At 36.6% G+C, this 27,256-nt stretch overlaps 1 long non-coding RNA gene across 1 annotated transcript in view; it reads left to right on the forward strand.

Annotated features, from left to right (window-relative positions):
- The first annotated feature begins 84 nt into the window (after nucleotides 1-84).
- Nucleotides 85-27,256, forward strand: part of LOC144285309 (uncharacterized) — a 219,777-nt gene continuing 192,605 nt past the window's right edge. Inside the window, exon 1 of the long non-coding RNA XR_013353617.1 lies at nucleotides 85-239. This is a non-coding gene — a long non-coding RNA (uncharacterized LOC144285309). The remainder of the gene's footprint in view (nucleotides 240-27,256) is intronic.

Here is a 27,256-nt window from a genome sequence, read left to right on the forward strand (position 1 = left end):
GAGGTTAGTTTGGAAAAGAGGTGGGACATGCATAGAGTTTAGAAAGAGCTTATTTTCTACAATGGACTCTTAAAGTTCTAGAATGAGAGAGCTCAAGTTTACCAAGTTATTGGCAGCCATAGAAACTCAGCATAGAGAAGAGAACCAGTGAGGGAAGGGCCTCCAGATCCTGATTTTCAGATCATGTCTCATCTCTAAGCTCCAATAGGCCTGAAGAAAGGAGGAAGTGTATTGGTCAAGTAAGGAATAGGACACGGGAGGAGTGGAGATGAGAGGTTATGAGGGAATTCGTGGAGGGCAGAGAAGAGGTGGTGATGGTGATAATGGTGATGGAGACAAGGAGAGATGGTGAAGTGATGGAAGGGAGAATGGGTGGTAAGTGGAGCTTGGTGGTGGAGAAGATTGAGGTATGGGGGCAGTGGTGGTGATGACAGGCTATGGATCCTAAACACAGACCTGTAGGTTTTATTTTACATCTTATACTGACTGTGATTGGCAGGTTAGTCCTTGTGGATGGGATTCTTCCAACAGATTGAACCAGATTGAACCAAAAAATTATAGATAAGGCAGAACCAAAGAAAGCAAGGAAAATGCTGATGTGTGTGACCTCCAAAGAATTATAATTTGCTTTTATTATATCACTTGCACATATCAAAAAGATGAATTTACAAGTATTTTTGTTTTTTTTTTTTTTTCATTTTAAGCTTGTATAAAATTAGAAATTGAAATGCTCCATGGTGAGACATATTAGAAGTGGGCAAATTCATCCTTAATATAAATTGCCTGGGCAAAAAGAGTCAGGAAGACAAGTGGTTTCCCACTGCTTTGATAATCTTGAGAGAGAAACACATTTCCATATCAAGTAAAAAATAGTACTAGATCTTACTGCCCAGTAAGTGGTAATAAAAAAAAATGAAGTTTACAATTGTTACATCTATTTATCTTCCACCCAGGCCTATTATTTGTTAGACCTTTCCAATACTTTATGATAATATTTTCAAAGAGTTATAGAATTAGGAACACTTGTTCTTGGGTGAGGTAGGTGCCGTTCCGAATCTGTCAAGAGACAGTGTGGGATATTTCTTTATTTCTGCTGTCTCTTTGAATAGTAATTGAATCCTTTTCTCAGATTTACAGCTCAAGGAGAGTTTGATGTTCACAGTTTCCCATCCAACTTCCCGTATCTAGCAGAGATTTATCTGGCTTGGCTTTACTATACTGAGCTGGGATCTTATCTTACTCCCCAGTGTCTGTTACTCTGAACTAATAGAGAGCATAACAACAACAATAGAAAAAATGAATTTAAAGAAAAACAAAATGCTTTATCCTCTGGCTTTAGCCTGCAATATCATGCATGTGTTCCCTACTGCCTGCTGCCTCCAGTATTGTGCTTGTGGGAATGTAATGTAAATCACAAGGCCACTGCCTTTCAACTTTCCAATTCTTGTTTTCATGTCCCTTCTTCATTTCCACCAAAGGATATCCACCTCAGTTTGGGTATGAAAAGATATCTTCTTCAAATATCAGTACCTGATCAGGAAAAGAAATCAAGTAGGTGTTCAGTTTCTGGCAGGTAGTGACTGCAGGTGTCTGAATTGAGGATGATGGTGGGGTAAAGGACGCAATGTTTTTTTTTTTTTTGTTTTGTTTTGTTTTGTTTTTTTTCTGCCTCTGATTACATTTGCACATCTGGACATGGATGTGGTCATCTTTTGATCTCCATAAATGGAACTCAGGAAGGGATCTCTTAATTTTAAAGTATCATTACATATTAATGAAGTCATTTAATCCTGAGCACATGAGAATTTTTAAGGAGTATTTATTCATAAATGAATTAGCTACCTTCTAAAATCCCAATTGATAACACCTTTCTTCTCAAAAGCTTTGGGATGCTATAGCTTTTCCCATGTGTCAGCCCGTCTTATGTACATTTACTTCTGCCAGTATAATTAAGAAAGTCTACTCCTAAAAAAATGCCACATCCAAAAGCCTGACACAAATAGTTTTATTTTATTTTTTTTAATAGTTTTATTTTCTGCTTTGCATTATGTAGTTTTCATTACACTCTTTTCAAGGGTGAGAGGATTTTTAGTTAGTTGTCTTGAAGAGATGCTCATATCTTCTATTTTTTAGGCAAATGTGGTCAGAAATAATTTAGCTTTAGAGTACCATGAGTTAACTCTTGCAAAATGTTAATCCCTGAGTTTATGAATTAATGGTTGTGTGGGCCAACCCAACATATTTATTCCTTCCTGTTTTAAAACATAAAATACAAGTGATTCTTTGGTGGGGGGACTATATGGAAAAAAATTAAGCTTTCTTTTCCTGTTAATTATCTTATTTTTTAGACTGATGGCCTTATAGATTCTGGCCAGACATGATACAATAAAATAAGCCAACTATAAGATGCTCCCCTTCCAAGCTGCATTTCTTTAGCAGCCCTTCTACTGTTCGAAGATGCTGAAGATTTTTTCTTGGATTCACTACTCTGAAGCCTGGTGAGGGGAAGGGTATGAAAAGCTACTAAAAGGGAAGAGTTTTGTCTACCTGCATCAAACTAATTCTCTAAGGTTTAGTTTACTCACTACTCTTGGAGAAAAACTTCAAAATATGTAATAAGATAGAGAGAGAATGCTCAAATCCCTTGATTGCCCATCTGTTTCATCTAAAAAATCAGGCTAACCTCCCTTGGCCACTATAATATTTTACCTTGCTTTCCAACTTCAGAACTTCACTTAAAGGAGTCAAGAACAGTGTCTGCAACAAAAAAGCTTAAAGCAAAAGAGGCAAAATATGGGTCACTGATGGGCAGTTGTGAGTTTTTATTTATGACTTTTTGTTCTGTTTTTGCTAGAGGGTAAAATTCAAATCTCAGGAACTATGTTTTGAAATCTACAGTGAGACTATCCAACTCTTCCTCAAAGACACATTGAATGACTCACCCATACTTCCTAGATGGAAAATGTGGGGAAAAGTGGTTTAAGCCAGAAGTGACTCTCACAGGAATTCATCATTTTTCTAGTTACCAATTTACTGCCTACATTTTTAGGGTTAAAAATAAGAAGGGTAAGCCCACTGACTTTGTGGGCATGCACCCTATGTGTCAGAGTTTTCATGTGAAGGACCTCTTGATTAATGCCCTTCTGCCAGCTTCTTAAAATATTTAACATGGGTTTTTTTGGTTTTGTTTTGTTTGTAAATTATGTAGTTGCTCTTGAGGATACATTAGAAGTAATGTTTATTTTGATGGTGAAGTGAGAGTGGTTAACAGATGCATTGGACTAGAAAATTTCATGTTAGCAGGCACCACTAAATAGTATTAAAACTACTGGCAGTTGAACATTTATCTTCTTTGGTAAACTCTTGGTTAGTGAGTTGATCTAAATCAGTGGCTAAAAAAATAGATGATATGTTCCTTTTGAGATGTCCTGATTTTTGCTGAGGGGAAATGAGGGGGAAGCTGAATGGACCAGCCTCCAGACCCCTATCCCTGTTTCAGTATAGAGAGTGGGTCTCTTTTCTGTGTTCAAAAGATCTCTTCCTAGTTCAAAATTCTATGAATAGTATTCTTGGCAATCAGAACTTGTGGTTGGGAATGAGGGAAAAATACAGAAACCTAGAGTGCAGTGATTTTTCCAGAATGAGAGAAATTTACTTAAAAATTTACGCTGGGAAGGAGTTGAGGCCAAAAAAAAAATGATAATGACAAAATATGAGCATATCTTGTTTTATTGTACTTCACTTTAGTATACATTACTGATTTTGTTTTTTACAAATTGAAGTTTTGTGGCAACCCTGAATTGAGCAAGACTGTCAGCACCATTTTTCCAATAGCATTTATTTACTTTGTGTCTCTGTGTCACATTTTGGTAATTGTCACAATATTTCAAACGTTTTCATTATTATTTGTTATGGTACTCTGTGATCAGTGATTTTTGACGTTACTTTGTAATTGTTTTTGGGGTACCATAAATTGTGCCAATATAAGACAATGAACTTGATAAGAAATTTTTTTTGAAAATTTTATTTATTTATTCATGAGAGACACACACAGAAAGAAAGAGAGGCAGAGAGAGAAGTGGGCTCCTTGCCGGGAGCCCAATATGGGACTCGATCCCAGATTCCGGGATCACACCCTGAGCTGAAGGCAGACACTCAACCGCTGAGCCACCCAGGTGTCTCAAACTTGATAAATATTGTCTGCGTTCTGACTGCTCCATTGACTGGTCATTCCCTTGTTTTTCTCCCTTTCCTTGGGTCCCTCTATTTCCTAAGACACAACAATATTGCATTTAGGCCATTTAATAACCATATAATGGCCATTAAGTGTTCAAGAGAAAGGAAAAAAATCACATATTTCATTTTAAATCAAAAGCTAGAGGTGATTAAGCCTTGTGAGGAAGGCACGTTGAAAGCCAAGATAGGCTGGAAGCTAGGCCCATTGTGCCAAAAAGTTAGGTTGTAAATGCAAAGGAACAGTTCTTAAAGGAAGTTATAAGTGCTGCTCAGTGGACACAGAAATGATAAGAAAGTGAAACTGCCTTATTGCTGATGGACAGAGAGTGTTAGTGGTCTGGATAGAAGATTGAATCAGCCACAGTAGTCCCTTAAACCAAAGCCTAATCCCAAGCAAGGCCCTAACTTTCTAATTCTGTGAAGCCTGAGACAAGTAAGGAAGCTGCAGAAGAAAAGTTTGAAGCTAGCAGAGGTTCGTGAGGTTTAAGGGAAGAAGTTATTTCCATTACATAAAAATGAAAGGTAAACCGGCAAGTGCTAATATAGAAGCAAGTTATCCAAAAAATCTAGCTAAGCTATTAATCAAGGTGACTACACTAAACAACAGTTTTTCAGTGTAGCTGAAACAGCTTCTATCAGAAGAAGATGCCATCTAGAACCTTCATAGGTGGAGAGGAATGGTCAATACCTGGCTTCAAGGACAGGCTTATTCTCCTGTTAGGGGCCAATGCAGGTGGTGAATTTAAGTTAAGAGTTATGCTAAATCTATTATGGCCTGTGCTCTATAAATGGAACAGCAATGTCTGGATGACAACACATCTGTTTATAGCATGTTTTACTGAATATGTTAAACCCACTGTTGAAACCTACCACTCAAAAAAGAAGATTCTTTTCAATATATGACTGCTCATTGACAATGCACCTTGTCACCCAAGACCTCTGATGGAGTTGTACAAGATTAATGTTGTTTTCATGCCTGCTAACACAACATCCATTCAGCAGCCTACTGATCGAGGGATGATCAAGGGATAATTTAGACTTTCAAGTCTTATTTTTTAAAATAAATTTTGTAAGGCTATAACTGCTATAGATAGTGATTCCTCTGATGGATCTAGGCAAAGTAAACTGAAAATCTTTGGGAAAGGATTTATCATTCTAGATGCTATTGAGAACATTCATGATTCATGGGAAGAAGGCAAAATATCAACATTAACAAGAATTTGCAATTTGTTGATTCCCATCCTCATGGATGACTTGGGAGGGATTCAAGAAGTAACTTCAGATGTGATAGAAAGAGTAAGAAAACTAGAATTAGGAGTGGAGCCTGAAGATGTGACTGCTTCAATCACATGAAAAGAAGTTTGAATTGGTAAGGAGATGCTTCATCTGGATGAGCAAAGAAAGTGGTTTCTTGAGATGGACTCTACTTCTGGTGGAGAAGCTGTAAAGATTGTTGAAATGACAACAAAGGATTTAGAGTATTATATAAACTTAGTTGGTAGCAGGGTTTGAGAGGACTGACCCCACAATTTTGAAAGAAGTGCTGTGGGTAGAATGCCATCAAGCAGTATCACATTACTACAGAGAAATCATTCATGAAAAGACAAGTTGATCGATGTAGCAGGCTTCATTTTCTTATTTTAAGAAATTGCCACAATCACCCCAACTTTCAGTCAGTGGCTGTCAACATGAGGCAAGAAAGGTTATGACTCACTGAAAGCTCAGACGATGGTTAGCATTTTTTAGTGACAAAGGATTATAAAATCAGGGAATGCACATTATTTTTGTAGACATGTTATTGCACACTTAATAGACTGCTCCATAGTGTAAACCTAACTTTCATATGTACTTGGAAGGCAGAGAATTTGACTCATTTTATTGCAATATTTGCTGTATTGTAGTGGTCTGGAACTGAACTCATGATATCTCTGAGGTTTGCTAATAAACTCCTCTTTATAAATACCAGCTGAATATCTTCACAAGAAGTTCTCACAGAAGGTCACATATCTTGTGACTTTTCTTGCTTCCAGACTCTCATAGTCCTATGACTTTTATCAGTCATTGGCACTTAAACTTTTGCTCCTTTAATATTTAATAATAAAAATGCTGGTGTTACAATACTATATTTTGTGTTTGAAAGAGAAAGTTTTTGTGTGGCCTGCCTCCCTAGCTAGTTACAGCTTACCACATGGTAATTTATCAAAACATTTAAAAATGAATTTATGGAATGGACAAAAAGATTGTAAGCTCCCTGAGGTTAGACAAAATTGATTTGTATTTCTTGTGTTCCTCTCAAGGGCTAGCAGAGGAATATGTGTATTCCACTGATATACTGGTTAGGAAGTGATTTAATATTTGTTTGCTTAGAATGTTGCCTAGGGAAGTTTTATGGAGCTTGGAGGAGGACGTCATCAGTGTAGTGTCATATCTATGCTCCAGGAGAAAGGCGAATGCATTTAAGATGTGTTCACAAAGATTACGTGATTAGAAGTGGTTGAGGTACTCCACAGGTTGCTGCATGTAGGTATTTCATGTCCTTTCAGAAGTCATGGCAAACTTCAGTTGAGAGATTATTGAAAAAAACAAACTGAACAGAATATAGCCAATCTATAATGTCTATAATGATTGTCTATTGATTAGACAAGAGTCAGTAATTTCAATAATATGCCTTAATGGTGGAAACAAGACATTAAATTTGAGGTAATCTTCCATGAGGTACCATTCATTCCTACCAAGTTCAAGAACAGGCCAAATTGGGGGCATCTACCTGGCTCAGTCAATAAAGCATGCAACTCTTGAACTCTAACTCTCACCTGAGATCTACATTGAGCATAGAGATTAATTAAAAATCAGATTGAGCTGATAAATGGAGAAGCATTAGGGGATGATCATCCTTTATTTAAAAAGATCTTGTATAATGGTGTCAATTTTTGAAAGCACTGTTCTAATTTACATTGGGCCATAATTAATTGCATATTAATTGCACAATTAATTGCATTGGGCATATTAATTGCCCAGTCCCTACTGGGCTTACTTGTTTTCATATATATTTGCTGTCTGGATTCTGTAGGCAATTATATGATATACTGCTGGAAGCCAGCTACTTCTATGAGTTTAGAAACCCCAAACATAAATTTTCTGAAGGCAATATCCAAGTCACATATTTTTCTGATTCTCCATAGCAAAATTCTTCTAGACCCATAGCTTACATAGAGTCAATATGTTGAATTTGAAACTTAACAGTTCACTAACATCCTTCTGTGACCGTAAGCCAGTTCTGGAGTCGCTGTATTATAAAGATCATAGAGATTGCTATCTGGACTAGGTTTGGTTTATGGCTTTGTCACGTATTAGCATTGTACAGAGGACAAGTCAGTCTCCTTCCTAAGCTTCTCATCTATAAAATAGAGGTGTAATAATACTTTTTCTACAGTTGTCATATGTATTCAGTGAAATCTAGTTTGTTGAATATCTGGTACTTAGTGCTTAATCAATGTGCACCCTCCAGTGCATTCCAAAGGAATGCTTCCATCTTAGACATTGGTATAACCAGTCAACCATGCTTTGATTGCCAGTGTCCAGAAGCATCCATCCTCTATTCTCTAGGCTGACTGCCACTGGTTTTATAACTTAGTCATATTTCACTCGTACTGTGCATAGTTACCTTGACCATTTACTTCTAGAATTTCCCCTGCTTTTCAAGTGGATAGTTTGAAGTAGAAATCTGGATTTGCTAGAAAATTAATTTCCTGTGATAGTGCATGAGGCAGATGGCATCCTCTGATCCTTCTGCTGTACTCTGAAGGGTGAAGGTTGTTTGCATATTTTTTCTTTTTTGATGATACTATTTCTTGTGAATGAAGAACATGAAAATAGAACTCACTGCCTACTCCACTTCTGCTTAGAAAAGCACCCTTCAGCTTTGCTCATCTGTATCCATCCTTGAAACCTTTGCACAGCCCACTTCTCTTCCTCTCGAAGGCAGCCATACTCCCTCCTTCCATCTGACAGCACATCTCCCACACACCTTACATAATATTGGGAAAGGAGGGTCTTACATTTCACTATGTCTAATTTTTTAAATTACTGTTATTCAGATGAAATTGGCTCAGTTATCCTCAGCCAAAAAGAAAAAGGGATTTAGGGGTTCATAGGCCAGTATTAGAGCAACAATTGTATCTAAAACTATCAGTCATTAAAGTAATACATGCCTAATTTAATAATTTAAGCAATATGGAAATATTTTAAGTTAATACTGTTTTCTCTCAAACTCCAATTTCTGCCCTCCTCGGTGTATTCACTGTTAAAAAAAAATGTAATGCTTAACATTGTATATATATTTTTTACTTATGCAAGATTATACTGGTTTTATACATATGAAATTTTATCATGAAAACAAGATACAATATAAGTTTTTCACTTCATTCTATTACATGAATACATATTTATTTATTTAGGAGGAGAGAGAGTGCAGGAAGGGGAGAGGGAGAGAGAAAATCCCAAGCAGCTCCTCATGTAGTGGGGGCTCCATCTCACAACCCTGAGATCATGACCTGAGCCAAAATCAAAAGTTTGATGCTTAATTGAATTAGCCACACAGACACCCCTGTTTCTTGAATACACTTTCAAGTCAGCACTCAAAATTTGATCAGTTTTGAAAAATGTACCATAATTTTGTCAACTCTTTCCATATTGAGAGCTGTTCTGATTATTCCATTTTTTTTTGCTAACAGAATAATGTTTTCATAAAAAACCGTACTTCTATATATGTATATTTTATTTTTGTCTTTAAAATAAATTGCCTAGCTTGGATTGCTTGGTCAAGGATATCTGCATTATACATTTTAATCCATATTGCCAGAAGGCTATTCAAAAACCTTTGACAGTTACATCTTTCAACAATGTGTGAGTCAATTTATTTTTACTTAATTGGTTCTTGAGATGTTAAAATTTTTCAGTCGGAGGGAAAAATTTGACCTTGTAAACATTTTGTATTTTGTATTTTATCTGCTCTTCTGTTTGAGTATATTATCATATATTTATTGGACTTTGCATTTTATTTTCTGTGATTGCCTCTTCAAATACTTTGCCTACTTTTATTGGTTTATCTTTTCTAATCAGTTTGAAGAAGCTCTTTGTAAATTAATGATAATTATTCTTTGTTTCTCATATATGATGCAGACAGTTTGTATGTTCCTAAGTCTTTTTATCTTTTGATTTTGTTTATAGTATCTTTTGCCATAAAAGTTTTATGGAATTCAATAATTCTTAAGAATGGTTCTAGGTTTCCTGCTTTTCTTATGATAACTTTTGCAAGAGTGGATATTTTATTTTGTTTATTTTTTATTTAAGTTCAACTTGCCAACATATAATGCTCAGTGCTCATCCCATCAAGTGCCCTCCTCAGTGCCCATCAGCCAGTTACTCCATCCCCCTACCAACTTCCCCTTCTGCAACAGTTTCTCAGAATTAGGAGTTTCTCATGGTTTGTCTTCCTCTCTAATTTTTCCCATTCAGTTCCCCTCCTTTCCCTTATAATCCCTTTCACTATATTCTTATATTCCACATATGAGTGAAACCATGTGATGATTGTCCTTCTCCGATTGACTTCACTCAGCAAAATACCTTCCAGTTCCATCCACATTGAAGCAAATGGTGGGTATTTGTCATTTCTAATGGCTGAGTAATATTCCATCATATACATAGACCACATCTTCTTTATCCATTCGTCTTTCAATGGACATTGCAGCTCCTTCCACAGTTTGGCTATTGTGGACATTGCTGCTATGAACACTGGGGTGCAGGTGTCCCAGTGTTTCACTACATCAGTATCTTTGGGGTAAATACCCAGCAGTGCAATTGCTGGGTCATAGGGTAGCTCTATTTTTAACTTCTTGAGGAACCTCCACACTGTTTTCCAGAGGCACTATAGCAGTTTCCATTCCCAACAGTGCAAGAGGGTTCCCGTTTCTCCACATCCTCTCCAACATTTGTTGTTTCCTGTCTTGTTAATTTTAGGCATTCTCACTGATATGAGGTGGTATTTCATTGTGGTTTTGATTGGTATTTCCCTGATGTTAAGTGATATGGAGCATTTTCTCATGTACTTGTTGGCCATGTCTATGTCTTCTTTGGAGAAATGTTTGTTCATGTCTTCTGCCCATTTCATGATTGGATTGTTTGTTTCTTGGATGTTGAGTTTGATAAGTTCTTTCTAGATCTCGGATATTGACCCTTTATCTGATATGTCATTTGCAAATATTATCTCCCATTCTGTAGGTTGTCTTTTAGTTTCGTTGACTGTTTTTTTTTTTTTTTTTCTGTGCAGAAGCTTTTTATCTTCATTAAGTCCCAATAGTTCATTTTTGCTTTTGTTTCCCTTGCCTTCATAGATGTCTCTTACAAGAAGTTGCTGTGGCCAAGTTCAAGACGGGTGTTGCCTCTGTTCTCCTGTAGGATTTTGATGGAGTCTTGTCTCACATTTAGATCTTTCATCCATTTTGAGTTTATCTTTGTGTATGGTGTAAGAGAATGGTTCTAGTTTCCATTCTTCTGCATGTGGCCGTCCAATTTTGCCAGCACCATTTATTGAAGAGACTGTCCTTTTTCCAGTGGATAGTCTTTCCTGCTTTGTCGAATATTAGTTGACCATAGCTTTGAGGGCCCATATCTGGGTTCTCTATTCTGTTCCATTGATCTATGTGTCTGTTTTTGTGCCAGTACCACACTGTCTTGATGACCAAAGCTTTGTAATAAAACTTGAAATCCGGCATTGTGATGCCCCTGGCTGTTTTTTTCTTTTTCAATATTCCCCTGGCTATTTGGGGTCTTTTCTGATTCCACACAAATCTTAAGATGATTTGTCCCAACTCTCTGAAGAAAGTCCATGGGATTTTGATAGGGATTGCATTAAACGTGCAAATTGCCCTGGGTAACATTGACATTTTCACAATATTAATTCTGCCAATCCATGAGCATGGAATATTTTTCCATATTTTTGTGTCTTCCTCAATTTCTTTCAGAAGTGTTCTATAGTTTTTAGGGTATAGATCCTTTACCTCTTTGGTTAGGTTTATTCTTAGGTATCGTATACATTTGGGTGCAATTGTAAATAGGATTGACTCCTTAGTTTCTCTTTCTTCAGTCTCAGTGTATAGAAATGCCACTGATTTCTGGGCATTGATTTTGTATCCTGCCACGCTACCGAATTGCTGTATGAGTTCTAGCGATCTTGGGGTGGAGTCTTTTGGGTTTTCTAAGTACAGTATCATGTCATCTGCAAAGAGGGAGCGTTTAACTTCTTTGCCAATTTGAATGCCTTTTTTTCCTTTTTGTTGTCTGATTGCTGAGGCTAGGACTTCTAGTACTATGTTGAATAGCAGTGGTGAGAGTGGACATCCCTGTCTTGTTCCTGATCTTAGGGGAAGGGCTCCCAGTGTTTCCCCATTGAGAATGATATTTGCTGTGGGCTTTTCATAGATGGATTTTAAGATGCTGAGGAATGAAAAAAAAAAAAAGATGCTGAGGAATGTTCCCTCTATCCCTATACTCTGAAGAGTTTTGATCAGGAATGATGCTATATTTTGTTAAATGCTTTCTCTGTATCTATTGAGAGGATCATATGGTTCTTGTTTTCTGTTGCTGATATGATCTATCACGTTGATTGCTTTACGAGTGTTGAACCAGCCTTCCATCTGGGGGATAAATCCCACTTGGTCATGATGAATAATCTTCTTAATGTACTGTTGGATCCTATTGGCTAGTCTCTTGTTGAGAATTTTTGCATCTGTGTTCATCAGGGATATTGGTCTATAATTCTCCTTTTTGCTGGGGTCTTTGTCTGGTTTTGGAATTAAGGTGATGCTGGTCTCATAAAACGAGTTTGGAAGTATTCCATCCCTTTCTATCTTTCAGAGAAGCTTTAGTAGAATAGGTATTGTTTCTTCTTTAAACGTCTGATAGAATTCCCCTGGGAAGCCATCTGACCCTGGACTTTTGTGTATTGGGAGGTTTTTGATGACTGCTTCAATTTCCTCCCTGGTTATTGACCTGTTCAGGTTTCCTATTTCTTCGTGTTCCAGTTCCAGAAATGCATCCATTTCTTCTAGACTTCCTAATTTATTCACATATAGCTTCTCATAATATGTTTTTAAAACTGTTTGTATTTCCTTGGTATTGGTTGTGATCTCCTTTTTCATTCATGATTTTATTAATTTGAGTCTTTTTTCTTTTTAATAAGGCTGGCAAATGGTTTATCTATCTTATTAATCCTTTCAAAGAAGCAACTCCTAGTGTTGTTGATCTGTTCTACAGTTCTTCTGGTCTCTATGTCATTGAGTTCTACTGTAATCTTTATTATGTCTCTTCTTCTGCTTGGTTTAGGCTTTATTTGCTGTTCTTTCTCCAGTTCCTTTAGGTGCAAGGTTAGCTTGTGTGTTTGAGTTTTCCCAGTTTTTTGAGGGAGGCTTGTATTATGATGTATTTCCCTCTTTAGAACTAGTTTTGCTGTATCCCAAAGATTTTGAATGGTTGTATTTTCATTTTCATTAGTTTCCATTAATCTTTTTAATTCTTCTCTAATTTCCTGATTGACCCATTCATCTTTTAGTAGGTTGCTCTTTAACTTCTATGTGTTTGAGTTTATTCTAAATTTCTTGTGATTGAGTTCTAGTTTCAAAGCATTGTGGTCTGAAAATATGCAGGAGACAATCTGAATCTTTTGGAATCAGTTGAGACCTGATTTGTGACCCAGTATGTGGTCTATTCTGGAGAAAGTTCCACGTGCACTTGAGAAGAATGTGCATCCAGTTGCATTTGGATGGAATGTTCTGTATATATTTGTGAAATCTGTTTGGTCCAGTGTATCATTCAAGGCCCTTGTTTCTTTGGTGATGTTCTGCTTAGAATATCTGTCATTTGCTAAGAATGCCCTGTTGTATTCTCCTACTATTAGTGTATTATTATCTAAGCATATCTTTACTTTGGTTATTAATTGATTGACATACTTGGCGGCTCCAGATTAGGGGCATAAATATTCATAATTGTTAGGTTGTCTTGTTGGATTGACCTTTTATGTATGGTATAGTATCCCTCTTCATCTCTTATTACAGTCTTCGGTATAAACTGTACTTATATGATATGAGGATTGCTACCCCAGCTTTCTTTTGGGGACAATTTGAATGATAAATGGTTTTCCACCCCTTCATTTCCAGGCTGGAAGTGTCCTTAGGTCTAAAATGGGTCTCTTGTAGACAGCATATAGATGGGTCTTACTTTTTTATCTAGTCCCATACCCTGCGTCTTTTGTTGGGATTATTTAGCCCATTCACACTCAGAGTAACTATTGAAAGATATGAATTTAGTATCACTGTTACCTATACAGTCCCTGTTTTGTGGATTGTTTCTTTGTGCTCCCTCTTTCTTTTACAAGGTCCCCCTTAATATTTCTTACAAAGCTGGTTTGGTGGTCACATATTCCTTCTGTCTATCTTACAAGCTCCTTATCTCTCCTTCTATTTGAAGGACAACCTTGCTGGATAAAGTACTCTTGGCTGCATGTTCTTCTCATTTAGGACCCTGAATATATCCTGCCAGCCCTTTCTGGCCTGCCAGGTCTCTGTGGAGAGGTCTACAGTTAATCTGATATTTCTCCCCATATAAGTTAAGAGTCTCTTGTCTGGAGCTGCTTTAAGGATTTTCTCTTTGGACACTTGGATGGCTCAGCAGTGGTCCCTTGGTCCAGGGCAAGATCCTGGAGTCCCAGGGTCAAGTCGCACATTGGGCTCCCTTCATGGAGCCTGCTTCCCTCTCTGCCTGGGTCTCTGCCTCTCTTCCTGTCTCTCATGAATAAATAATAATCTTTAAAAAAAAGAATTTTCTCTTTATCTTTGAAGTTTGTAAGTTTCACTATTAAATGTCAAGGTGTTGAACAGTTTTTATTGATTTTTTTGGGGGGATATCCTCTCTGTCCCTTGGATCTGAATGCCTGTTTCCTTCCCCAGATTAGGGAAGTTCTCAGCTATGATTTGTTCAAATATACTTTGTGATCTTCTCTCTCTCAGCCTCTCCTGGAGTCCCAATTTAGAAGTATATTCTTCCTTCTCAAGCTATTATTTATTTCCCTAAGCCTTTCTTCGTGGGCTCTTGTTTTTCTCTTTTTTCCTCAGCTTCCTTCTTTTCCATCAACTTGTCTTCTATGTCACTCATTCTCCTTTCCACCTCATTAACCCTCGTCGTTAGGACCTCCAGGTTGGATTGTGTCTCAGTTAAAGTATTTTTAATTTTGGCCTGATTAGATCTCAACTTTGCAGTAACAGAGTCTCTAGAGTCCTTTACACTTTTTTCCAGAGCCACCAGTAATTTCATAATTGTACTTCTGAATTGAATTTCTGACATCATATTTAAATCCATGTTCAGTAGCTCTGTGGCAGAATATTGCTTCTGGTTCTTTCTTCTGTGGTGAATTATTCCTTCTAGTCATTTTGTCCAGTGCAGAGTAGCTATATGAGTGAGCTGAGTCAAAAATATCAACCATGACCTAAGTAAAATACACTCTAGATGATTCTGAAGAGATAAGAGACCAGAAAATAAAAGAGAAAGAATAGTACAAAATAAAACAAAAGGACCACTAAATTGAAAAAGAAATTTTAAAATAGTAAAAATAAACCACAAAGAAGAAAAGAAAGGGGGGGAGATGGTGGTGGTGAGGAAGTGGTGATGGAGAGAGAATATAGTTATAGTCTCCCTGAGGGGACCTAGAGGGTGATCCTCTAGGTTTTGAGTATATTTTGTTCTGTATGTTAAAAGATGCTCAATCCCAAATTTATATAAAAGAGCAATACTTATATAAAGACCCAACAGTGACCACAAAAACATGAACAAAAGATGGGCAGAATGGGAAGGAAGAGAGAATATAATCTCACAGAATGAACCAACACAGTGTTCCACTTGGTTCTGAGTGTATTTTAGTCACGTGTTAGAAGGTACTAACTTCTACCATTGTAAAACAAAAAGAGGCAGAAAAGACAAAACCCAAAAACCCATATCTCATATCTACTAAAATTAAATTGAATACATTGAAGGGAATCCAGAAGTGAAAAATATATCTAAGACATGTAATTGTAGAAATATGAAAGTCAAAAAGTAAAAAGCTTAAAAATGAAGAGTTGGTAAAATATTGTAGTTAAGGTGGGAAAAGAGAAGAATATTAGAAATTCTTAACCTGATTTAAAAAAAAAAAGTTGTAATAGGAGGTTCCTCAAAGAGTTAAAAATAGACCTGCCCTACAACCCAGCAATTCCACTGTTGGGGATTTACCCCAAAGATACAGATGCAATGAAACGCCAGGACACTTGCACCCCGATGTTTATAGCAGCAATGTCCACAATAGCCAGACTGTGGAAGGAGCCTCGGTGTCCATCGAAAGATGAATGGATAAAGAAGATGTGGTCTATGTATACAATGGAATATTACTCAGCTATTAGAAATGACAAATACCCACCATTTGCTTCAACGTGGATGGAACTGGAGGGTATTATGCTGAGTGAAATGAGTCAATCGGAGAAGGACAAACATTATATGTTCTCATTCATGTGGGGAATATAAATAATAGTGAAAGGGAATAGAAGGGAAGGGAGAAGAAATGGGTAGGAAATATCACAAAGGGAGACAGAACATAAAGACTCCTAAGTCTGGGAAATGAAATAGGGGTGGTGGAAGGGGAGGAGGGCGGGGGGTGGGGGTGGTGGAAGGGGAGGAGAGCAGGGGGTGGGGGTGACTGGGTAGCAGGCACTGAGGGGGGCACTTGATGGGATGAGCACTGGGTGTTATTCTGTATGTTGGCAAATTGAACACCAATAAAAAATAAATTTATTATTAAAATAAATAAATAGGGATCCCTGGGTGGCACAGTGGTTTAGTGCCTGCCTATGGCCCAGGGCGCGATCCTGGAGACCCGGGATCGAATCCCATGTCAGGCTCCCAGTGCATGGAGCCTACTTCTCCCTCTGCCTATGTCTCTGCCTCTCTCTCTCTCTCTCTGTGTGACTATCATAAATAAATAAAAATTAAAATAATTAATTAATTAATTAATTTAAAAAATTAAAAAAGTTGTAATAAAGAAAAAGAAAAGGAAATGAAAAGGAAAAATAAAGTCCTTCTAGTTCTATATACTATTTTCTCTCAGTCCTGGAGCCTTTTAGTGCTGCTTGTTCAGTAAACTTGCTTTTCCCTTGTTCTTCCAGCAGTTCTTCTTGAGGAGGGATCTGCTGCACTGATTCTTAGGTGTCTGTGACTGGGCGGAGATGCCCCACCCCTTGCCAGGTTCTGAGCTCAGTATGAGTTGTTTACCCTTGAGGCCCTTGTTCCCTAGAGGGTCCACCTATCCCAGGTGTAAGGTGAAGAAAAAAACAAAACAAAACAAAACAAAACAAACAGTGGGGCCAGATTTCCAGCTCTGGAGTTGAGCTCCTCACGTGTAACTAACTGTAGTCTCCCAGTCCGCACTGACCTACATGCTTCTGGGCACAGGCACGGGTGCAGTGATCTGCACAGCTTGCAGGGCACCCAGCAGCAGGAGAGTTCTTGCTTTCCTGTGCCCTCCTTGCTCCCATCTGTCCCAGGTGAACGGAGGATAGCTGGCTTTGTCCGCTTGGGCACCCTTGGATCCAGCGCCCTGTGCTGCCGGACCTGCACTCCTAGGGACCACCTTGCCAGAAGGGAACAGAGAACAGCTGCTTCCATCCATGGCCGGGCTCTAGGGTAAAGGGAGCCTGCCTAACCAGCTGGCTTCTCCCAAATGCCCTGGAGGGTTGTGGTGCTCCGGCCCTTTACCATGATTGGACTGCGGTTTGCAGTGAGCTTTCTTCCAGGTGATCCTCTGCTTCTAGTGTCTCCAGGAATCTTGATGCTTCATTGCCCCTCTTGTGATTCTGGCCTCTTTCCCTGCTAAGCACTTTTCTGTCAGGGAAAACTCAGGCACAGATTTTTAAAGTTCCTGCTTGTCCAGGGCTGGGTTTTTGTGCTGCAGAGGCTTTTGAGGCTCCACTTTTTGCCCGGCTTGTTGCTGTTCCCCTCCCCTACTTTGTTTATTTATTTATTTTTGCCTTCCTACCTTGTTGGAAGCGAAAACTGTAGCATTCCAGCTGTTTTCTCTTCACATCTCAGATCAAATTCATAGGTGTTTAGGATATTTAGAGAGTTATCTAGGTAAGTTTGTGGGACAACATAAGTTGAGGACCCCTGCTCTTCTGCCATCATGTCTCAACGTCCAAGAGTGGATATTTTAAATAGAGGATTTTATATCCACGTTCTTAAACTTTTCTCATCTTGGAGAACTCATTCAGATTTTCATTGCACAAGAATTTTCTCATGGTGTATTCTAATATTTTGTTTTTGTTTTTTTGGGGATTCTTTTTGGAAGTATGTCCTTATGAATTACATCTTTAAATTGGCTATACTAGCTATTAATTTATTGCCTCTTAGTCCAAAATTTATCCTTTTTTTGCTATGCTTTGTGATACTAGAGCTGGACCCTGTAGACATTTTTTCTTGCTGGAGTTATTTTTGTAATGTGAAAGCAAAAAGAGGGATTTATTTTCCTTTTTCCAGTGTGCTGTGGCAGCCAGCATGTTGGTTTGGGGTGTGCATGTGTGTGTGTGTGTGTGTGCACGTGCGTAGGTAGGTAGGTAGGTAGAAATGGGAGGTATATTCACCTCTGCAGCTCTCATGGTTCATCTGAGGCCTTGACCCTGCAGCAGGTTTTTTCTCCATTCAGCAGCATGCTACCTCTATGGTCTAGCTATGGTGGTTGACCTTTGGTCAGCTGAGTTTCCATGAATGGGCTGTGTGCTCATGTAGCAGCCATATCTTTCCTCAGAAGTCTGAATCTCCAGCCTGTGGAAAGGGCTCCTATAAGTTTCTAAATTTCCTCTGTGTTTTTTCATCCTTAGACCTATGAATAGCAGCTGCATCCTGCAATTATCTCTTTAATTGCTGCTCTGCTTTAGGATCTTATATTCTATTTAGTAGTCTTTACTCATTAATAATTTTTATATTAAATTTTCCCTGTTCAATTACTGACCTGGTTTCTCTCTGCTAACTTGATTTTATCTGATATGCAAGCATAGTTGAGAGATTTCTGGGAGAAATATCACAGATAATCCTGTCTGCTGTGCAGTAGTAAGGAATGGTATAGTTCAGATTTATTTGAAAAAATAAAGTCACATATATTAACCACAGAGACAAGTGAAGGCCATATGATAAAGCTCTCAACTACAGAACCTATAGTAATTTTCCTATCTGTAGTATGTTGTGTTTTGTCTTATGATGTTTGTAATAACTTTGGATCACCTCTACTTTTATTTAATATTTTTCTTCCAACCAAACCATTCTTAATATTTATTTTGTATAGTTTTAGATTTATAGACATATTGAGCAGGAAGTCCAGATCAATCCATTTTTAAACTTCTTTAAAAATTAACTTTATAAAATATAGTAGGTAATGATAATATAAATTTGCCATAAGTAGAATTTATAAAAATAAGCATGAAAGTGTTCATGTATCAACTAATATTATATCTTATAACATTACATGCATTATACTTTGAAGAAGACTAGACTGGAGTATCTCTTGAGACATGTCTTTTGTATCTCTAAGATTCTAGACTGTAAGTATACTGTGTTCGTGCACTTTTTTGTTCTGAGGAAAGTGTGAATATTGTTTCAAATACTATCTTCTATAAACAATAGAAATACCCCTGTATACATCTATATTTACATTTGCGTGCACATCAACAAATCTCTCTATGGCTACTCTCTACGTCTCTAATGTCTTAATCTATATAACACCATTTCCTTTGGAATTTGCTCACTTACTTGATATATTGGCATAAGTCAGCCCCTTTATCATCCCTCATCTGGTCATAACTTTCCTACTTTCCTATTTAAATCATAACCTCAAAAGGACAAAACCAAATTGCTTTCCCCATACTATGTAACCCTATACCAATCAAACAGTGCTATTCATGATTCATTAGAGCTCAGAAAATGCTTTCAATGAAGATGATGAGGAAGAAATTTCAAGGATTTTCTATCTTTTTTTGAGTTCAAACAAAGCATGGGAGGTTGCCACAGTAACAGATCAGTCTGAATCAATCCATAGCTTTGTTTTTAATAATAGGAAGCTGGGTTCTATGTGTGTGTGTGTGTGTGTGTGTGTGTGAGAGAGAGAGAGAGAGAGAGATCACACGTGCATATTTGTGTACTTTCTTCTGCTCAATATTAGATTTGTGAATTTTTTTGTAATGGTAAATGCTTATATAGATCCATTTAAGAAATAAACCACACATTTTTGTACTCCCTCAAGGGAATAGATTGTTTTCTCTCTCTTTCTCTCTCTCTCTTTTTAAACTAATACCAACAGAATTGCAATGAACATACTTTTATATACTTCCTTGAACATGTAAAAGGATCTCTAGAGAACTGAAAGTGGAATAGCTGGGTTGAGGTTAAATTACTTTTCAACTTTATGGGATGTGTCAAAATTAACTGTGTGAATGTATAAGCAATATGTTTCAATTTTCTCATATCCAAAACCTAATTTTATGAATCTTGTTAATTTTGTCCAATTAAATGAATGTGTGAAATAGTATCACATTTAAATATACATTTTCTCAATTGGTAGTGAAATATAGTGTTTCTTATATTGCCATTTATTTTTTCTTTGTAAAGCCCTATTATATCCTTGGCTCATTTTTATGATCTTCTGTCAGCCTGTGGTATGTCTTTTTTTTTTTTTTTTTTTTCTTTTTGGTATGTCTTTTTTCTTTGTTCACAGCAGTTCTCTTTTTTCCTATATAGAAGTTTATCAGCACAGATCAGGTTATGCTGTATTAATAATCTCCAAATCTTAATGATTTAATGAAACAAAGATTCTTTTCATACACAATCTATTGTGGGTTTAGATGGCTCTTCAGGAAAGCTGTCCTCTATACAACCACTCAGTAATCTAGATTGCTGTGACTTTTCAGCACAAATCCTCTTCCATAATTCCTATGGTAGAAAAGAGAGACCTGAAAGTCTTACATTGGCGTTTAAGTTCTTCTGTCCATAAGTGACACAACTTATCTTCTCTCACAACTCACTGGCTGGAACTGGTCACATGACAGCAACTTAACTGCAAGGGATGGGGTAGTGTAATCCTCCCACATACCTGGAAGGAGAAAAGAGCTACATGTAGGTGATCATTAGACATTGTTATCTCAGGACGATTTAAACTTAATGTGTACCATTATTCTTCCTGATGAATTTTAACATTATTATAAGTTCTCTCTCCAAATATCATTGGAATTTTAATTAATATTGCCACACAATTCTGAGTTGTTGGTGTTAGGGAGGGAGAGAAGAACTAACCTTTTCCAATATTAAGCCTTCCTATTATGAGCATCACTTGTGTCTCCAAATACTCAAAATTTCATTTATATCTCTTAGGATGATCTTAGCTTTAACCATATTTGATCCACATGCCTCTGGTCTTTAATTAATACCTACACACTTTATATTTTTGTTTCAATTATAAATAAGACTTTCCTAATTGGTTATTTCTCATTTATAAAAGGACTATTTTGGTATACATATTTTGTGCTTAACAACCTTAAGTTTTTAGTTTGAATAGATTTTAGTGAATTATTTTAGATTTTCCAGGAAGAAAAAAAAAAAAACTTTTACACAGTTCTGATACATATATTTTTCATATAAACAAATATAATTTTTCTGTTTAACAATAGTTTTAAATAGTAGTAATAATCACATGTAACATTACTTTTTCACTATAAAGAGAATTATGTGAGAATCTTACAATTAAGAATGGTATTATTGGGGATCCCTGGGTGGCTCAGAGGTTTGGCGCCTGCCTTTGGCCCAGGGTCAAAAGGATCCTGAGTCGCCGGATCAAGTCCCGCGTTGGGCTCCCGGCATGGAGCCTGCTTCTCCCTCCTCCTGTGTCTCTGCCTTTCTCTCTCTCTCTCTCTCTCTCTCTCATGAATAAATAAATAAAATAAATAAATCTTAAAAAAAAAAGAATGGTATTATTAGTTTGAACAGGCCTCATTCTTTACATGATTAAGGTACTAAGATGAGTATCAATATAGTTACATGACATCTATTTTGACCCTCTGATAAGGATGAATTATACTAACAAAATTTCCTATTAAACTGTTTTTGCATTATATAATCAAACCTACTTAGTCTTATTATTTTACATATGTAATGATGTTTATGTATTCAGTTTACTACTTAGAATTTTCCTGTGTTTTTAGGTAATAACTGTACTAAATTTTAGTTTTCTTTGTGTCATCTTGCATTTGCTGTGAAGGTTATGCTGGCTTTGTATAATAGGTTGCAAAGCTACAAGTTTTTAAAATTTGTATTAATTTCAGTAGTTTTGGATTTTATAATTTAAAATTTGTAAGGAATCACTTAACAATTTTTGGAACTGGGATTGACTTTGAATATACTTCTCAATTCCTCCCACGTTATTCTATTAAGTTTTCTTACCTTTTTTGGGACAATTTTGGTAGTTCTTATTTTGTTAGAAAATTGTCTTATTGTAATTTTCAAATATATAAGCACAGAATTATAGATTTTATTCCACTCTTTAAAATATACCTCTACATGTGGCTTACATTCCTTCCTGTATTTCTATTTTGTGGGGTTTATATTTTCATTATATTTTTATTAATTCCTCCTGTATTTCTAATTTGATAGTTTTTATAAATTACTAAGCTAAATGCTTAATTTATTTTTATTACTCATTTAATGGTAACATCAATTATAGCATAAAATTCCACAATACATTTGTCCATATCTCCTAAGTTTTGACATAAACTATTCCCTTTTTGTTATATACAACTTATAAAATCTACTTAATTTCTTCTTTTGCTGAAAGTTATTTTAAATGTCTTTTCTATTTTTAAATAGTAAAATTATTTTTGGTTGGCAGTTTATTTCACTTTTTGCTTTGAAATGTTTTGAAATTTATCTTGATCAAGTATGTGTTCATTTTAATAGGTATTCTAGGAAAATTTGAAAGAATGTGTTGTCTGTATTTGTGGGACACAGAGACTGCTATATATTGTTCTAGTTTGTGTCCCTGTTCCAGTATGGATCCCATGCAATTCATGGTCTACACTGCAGTTGAGGAGCGTTAAATTGGAAGGGTTCTCAAAATAAACTGGGTTGGGTTATTTAGACACAGGTTTAAGGATCAAATGTCTGTAGTTACCTGGAGACATCAGAATAGTGTATTTACCTCTTTTTGTTTCATTGTATACGCCTTAGCATTCGGCTTTTTTTTTTTTTTTAAGATTTTGTTTATTTATGATAGACATAGAGACAGAGCCACAGGCAGAGGGAGAGGCAGGCTCCATGCTGGGAGCCCGAGGCGGGACTCGATCCCGGGACTCCAAGATCGCGCCCTGGGTGAAAGGCAGGCGCTAAACCGCTGAGCCACCCAGGGATCCCCTGCATTCGGCATTTTTAATTCTATCCTGCATTCTTGATCTTAGAATGTTTTGCATACTAGACAGTGGGTTCTAGTTAGAGTTGGAGGCATATTCCTTATTCTTTTTTTTTTTTTAAGATTTTATTTATTTATTAATCACACACACACACACACACACACACAGGTGCAGAGATACAGGCAGAGGGAGAAGCAGGATCCATGCAGGGAGCCCGATGTGGGACTCAATCCCGGGATGCCAGGATCAGGCCCTGGGCTGAAGACAGTGCTAAACCACAGAGCCACCAGGGTTGCCCCTCCTTATTCTTTTCATATTTGCTAGGTTTGTCTATTGAAATGTGCATTGGAAGGACACCTGGCACCTGGGTGGCTCAGTGGTTGAGTGTCTGCCTTTGGCTCGGGTTGTGATCCCGGGGCCCTGGAATTAAGTCCCACATTGAGCTCCTTCCAGGGGGCCTGCTTTTCCCTCTGCCTATGTCTCTGCCTCTCTCTGTGTCTCATGAATAAATAAATAAAATCTTTGAAAAAAATGTGCATTGGACCATTAGGGAGAGCTTTCATATTTTTGAACAGTTTCTTTGATGCCAGTAAGGTCAATGTACTTGAAAAAAAAATAGGGCTATTCTTCTGATTGGCCAAGGATATCAGGCTTTTCTGAAGAAACACACCCAAGAATTAGGAGGTTGGTACATAATTAACCATTAACAAATACTTTTTGGTTACTTTTCATAAATAAAATTTAAAGTCAAGGGAAAGGTTCTATACTTTAAGGCTCATTAATTTGATTTTAGGTCTTTTGACCCTAGGTCAGATTTTCCTAGTGAACTGCTTCTTTAAATTTTGCAGATTTCTTTTGTAGCCCAGACAAAGGGTACAATTTTGCAATTCCATTAAGGTAAATTTCTGTGAAGTCTGCTGGGGTTTGTTTGTTTGTTTGTTTTGGTTTTGTCAGTTTTGTCAGCAGAATCTCATAATTTGGAGTTAGACATATGTTATTTTAATTTGTGGTAAAATAATTATGTAATTTTCTACAAAAGGTTTGCAGATATATATGGCTATATGAAATCTAAATAATAACTCAATATTTTAAAATACAACAAAGGATTAAGAATTACTGATTGGAATGAGAAATATATGCAGCTTATTAGAGTTGATTTATGGACAATTATATAAGAAACAACTGGCAAATATAAAGTTTGGTTCTGGGATAAATATTTATTCCATTCTTTTTAAAAATTTTATTTATTTATTTAAAGGGGGAGGGGCAGAGGGAGAGAGCAACCCAAGCAGACTCTACAATAAATGCAGAGCCCAACATGGGGCTCGATCTTACGACTTTGAGATCATGACCTGAGGCAAAACCAAGAGATGCTTAACCGACTGCACCACCCAGACACCCCCCGCCAATTTCTTTCCATTCTTATAGAGGAATCAGGTAAACCAAAAGTAGGAAATGGCAAAGGAAAATGTCTCTTTCTCGTTCTATTTGGAAAGCTCTTTTGATTATTCTCATTCTACAGTTTCTACTTACTCTTTTCTGCATTCTGTGTTATGTATATCCTATACCCTTTTTTTTTTTACAATTTTTAAAGTGTTCTTAGTACTAAAGCTAGAGAATTTTCAATATTTTTTTCTGTTCATTCATTATTGTTCAAAGTTCAAACTTTACAGAATCACCACTGATTGTATTCTTGGATGTAGCCATCTCTATTCCTATTTAAAAAGACATTAAGGAAGTTTTCTTGTTTCTCGTATACATAGTACACACAAACTCTTAGAAGATCTGTGTGAATGAGCAGGATATTTACTCACTGCTGTTTAGATCTGTATCAGTCAAGCACAGTGACTGACAGAGTCTGTACTAAACAACATGTGTCCAAGGTCTCTCTTTTTTGTGCTGTTTCTCCATCTGAATTTTCTCTCTCTCATCTGGGCTAAAGCAGTAAGTGGGGATGAAGGTAAACAAGGTTCAGGTTACATACATCTTGAAAACAGTTTCCTTCTAGAATTTGTTAACTCTCCTCTATTTCCCTGTTTTATACTATTAAAAGTCTCATATTTCATAGCTGCACAGGGTTTTTGCATTTAACCACCTTATTTTTTTTTCTGTAGGAGAGCCATTATTTCCACACACATTGTTTTGGTCTAATTTTGACACAAACACATAAGCCAGTATTGGGAAATATTGTGTAGAACCCCATCAGTCTATCATAATTTCCACTTTTAAATGGAAAATATAATTATGTTTTACATATGTATATATTCCACAGTAGTAACCATTCTGCATATATTACTTTCTATGTTCATTTAAAACAACATTGCAACATTTATTCTTGCTTGTACATGGTATTTATAATTTTTTGTCTTTAAGAATTTAAAGTATTACATCAAAATCAACATGGTGTTGAGCCTTGAAAGAAATGGACATGATATTGTCCTAATAAGTAAAGCGTTCAGGATACCTATATCACAAATTTAGTATGTGATTTAACTAGTTCTCCCACCTATTTTCTGACACCAAATCCAGAGCTTATTCCATTATACCACCTAATATAGATAAGATACTTCAAAACACTTGCCTTCCAAATACTACCATGTTAGTTTGCTCCTTTAGTTTTATGAGAGTTCTATCACCTTTATTTGTGCAACATGGGGATATAAAAAGTTCTATAGCCTAGTGCATTGCTTTTCTCTTAATGGCTTATGACATCCCTTCAGGAGTGTCTGCTTTCTGCCTTTCACCTTTAGTATCCTCAGGTGAATTGGGCTGATTAGCCACCAACCAAAATGGACCATTTTTCTTGGGTGTTCATGAGTTGGGAAATTCTCCCTAATGCAATCAATGTGACAAATACACCAGTATAGTTTTGCTTGAAGCACATGATTTCACCTGCCACAGATTGTCTTGAGTATTCATTTCTTAGCAAGATTTTTTTTGAGGTTTTTGTCCAGTGCATTCCACCTGCTGTCTTCCAGGTCCTACATCTCTGAGGATGCTCTTTCCTACCTCTACAACTGTCTTTCTCATGTACAATCTTTCTTTTGTACAGTTACAACATACTCATCCCATCTTTAGGATGGCCTCATGAAGTCACATCTCGTTACTCCATCCAGAGGCAATGTCCTGGTCTTCCTTAAATAACTGCTTTCTAGTCCCAGGGTCCACAGTATCTTTGGTTCTTCATAATTCTGTCTTAATACTCCACCCTCCTAACTTCTTTCTTCAGGGGTTGTAATTCCTGTTCTTCCTCCCATTACTCCTCTGGCCTGTCTATAGTCAATAATCAATAACTTCATACCTGTGTGCTTCTGTCCATGCTTTCAGGTTTCTGTCCATTCTCTCCAGTGGGCTACACCATCTACCAGTAAGCAGATGGGGTGGAGTAATTGAAGGTCAGACTTGGGTCATTAGAGGATTGTGGACCTGGATTCATCATTTAGATTTTTTATATAACTATCCTTATTGAACTAGGTTTTGAAATGACACCAAGGTTAGTACTGAGAGAAAATACAGAAAATAACCATATAAATCTTGCCACCATACATCTTGTAGGCATAGTACTGAGGCTTTTGTCTGTTACATTACATAGTTTCTTCTGTGTGAGGATGTGGAATAATTGCCATCATGTTCTAAGTCTGAAAAGCTGAACTTACCCTCAGTAATATCGTAAATCCACTAATTGATCATAATATTTTCATTTTTTTTTTTGCCCAGGAAAATCAGCTATAAATGTGTACTTTCTTTTGTGAAAATGTATTAGATGTTAGGATATAAATCTTTGTATCAAAGTTATCCTTGACTTCTTACTTTTTGCCTTTCCACTCTCATTTTCTCATTTATTTCGAAGCTTTATGTAGTTTACTTTTTCATAAGCTGCCTCAAATTCCTCCTTTTGTTTGAATGAGTCAGATAAATATCTATAAAAATAAATATGTAACTTAATCTCATATTCAATAGTTCAGTTGGTTTAAAATGTTTTTATTGGAATAAAATTGAACTTAACAGAATATAAAACTAAGTATTAAAATTTATAAAACTTATAAAACTGAGTAAGCATTAAACTTAAAAATATATTTAAGAATATGTATTAACTAAAATACATATATTTTTCTATTACTTATTTCTGAATTTTTTTCCAAGCCATGATATTTTTAAATCATAACTTTTTTTAATGATTTTATTTATTTATTCATGAGAGACACAGAGAGAAGGCAGAGACATCGGCAGAGGGAGAAGCAGGCTCCCAGCAGGGAGCCCGATGTGGGATTCGATCTCAGAACTCCAGGATCACACTGATCCTGCCCCCTGAGCGTGAGGGGGCAGATGCTCAACTGCTGAGCTACCAGGCATCCCTCATTTTAAGTTTTTATTATTGGATTATCATTGCATTTTCTAATTACTTAGGGAGGTTCATTCTGGAAATATGCAGATGAGATTTTAAGCTTTCTTGTTTATAGATTTTTATATTTAGGAATTTGTACTTCTACATCATCTGTACCTTG

The sequence above is a fragment of the Canis aureus genome, chromosome 16, assembly GCF_053574225.1.
Source record: "Canis aureus isolate CA01 chromosome 16, VMU_Caureus_v.1.0, whole genome shotgun sequence".
NCBI classification, from domain to species: domain Eukaryota; kingdom Metazoa; phylum Chordata; class Mammalia; order Carnivora; family Canidae; genus Canis; species Canis aureus.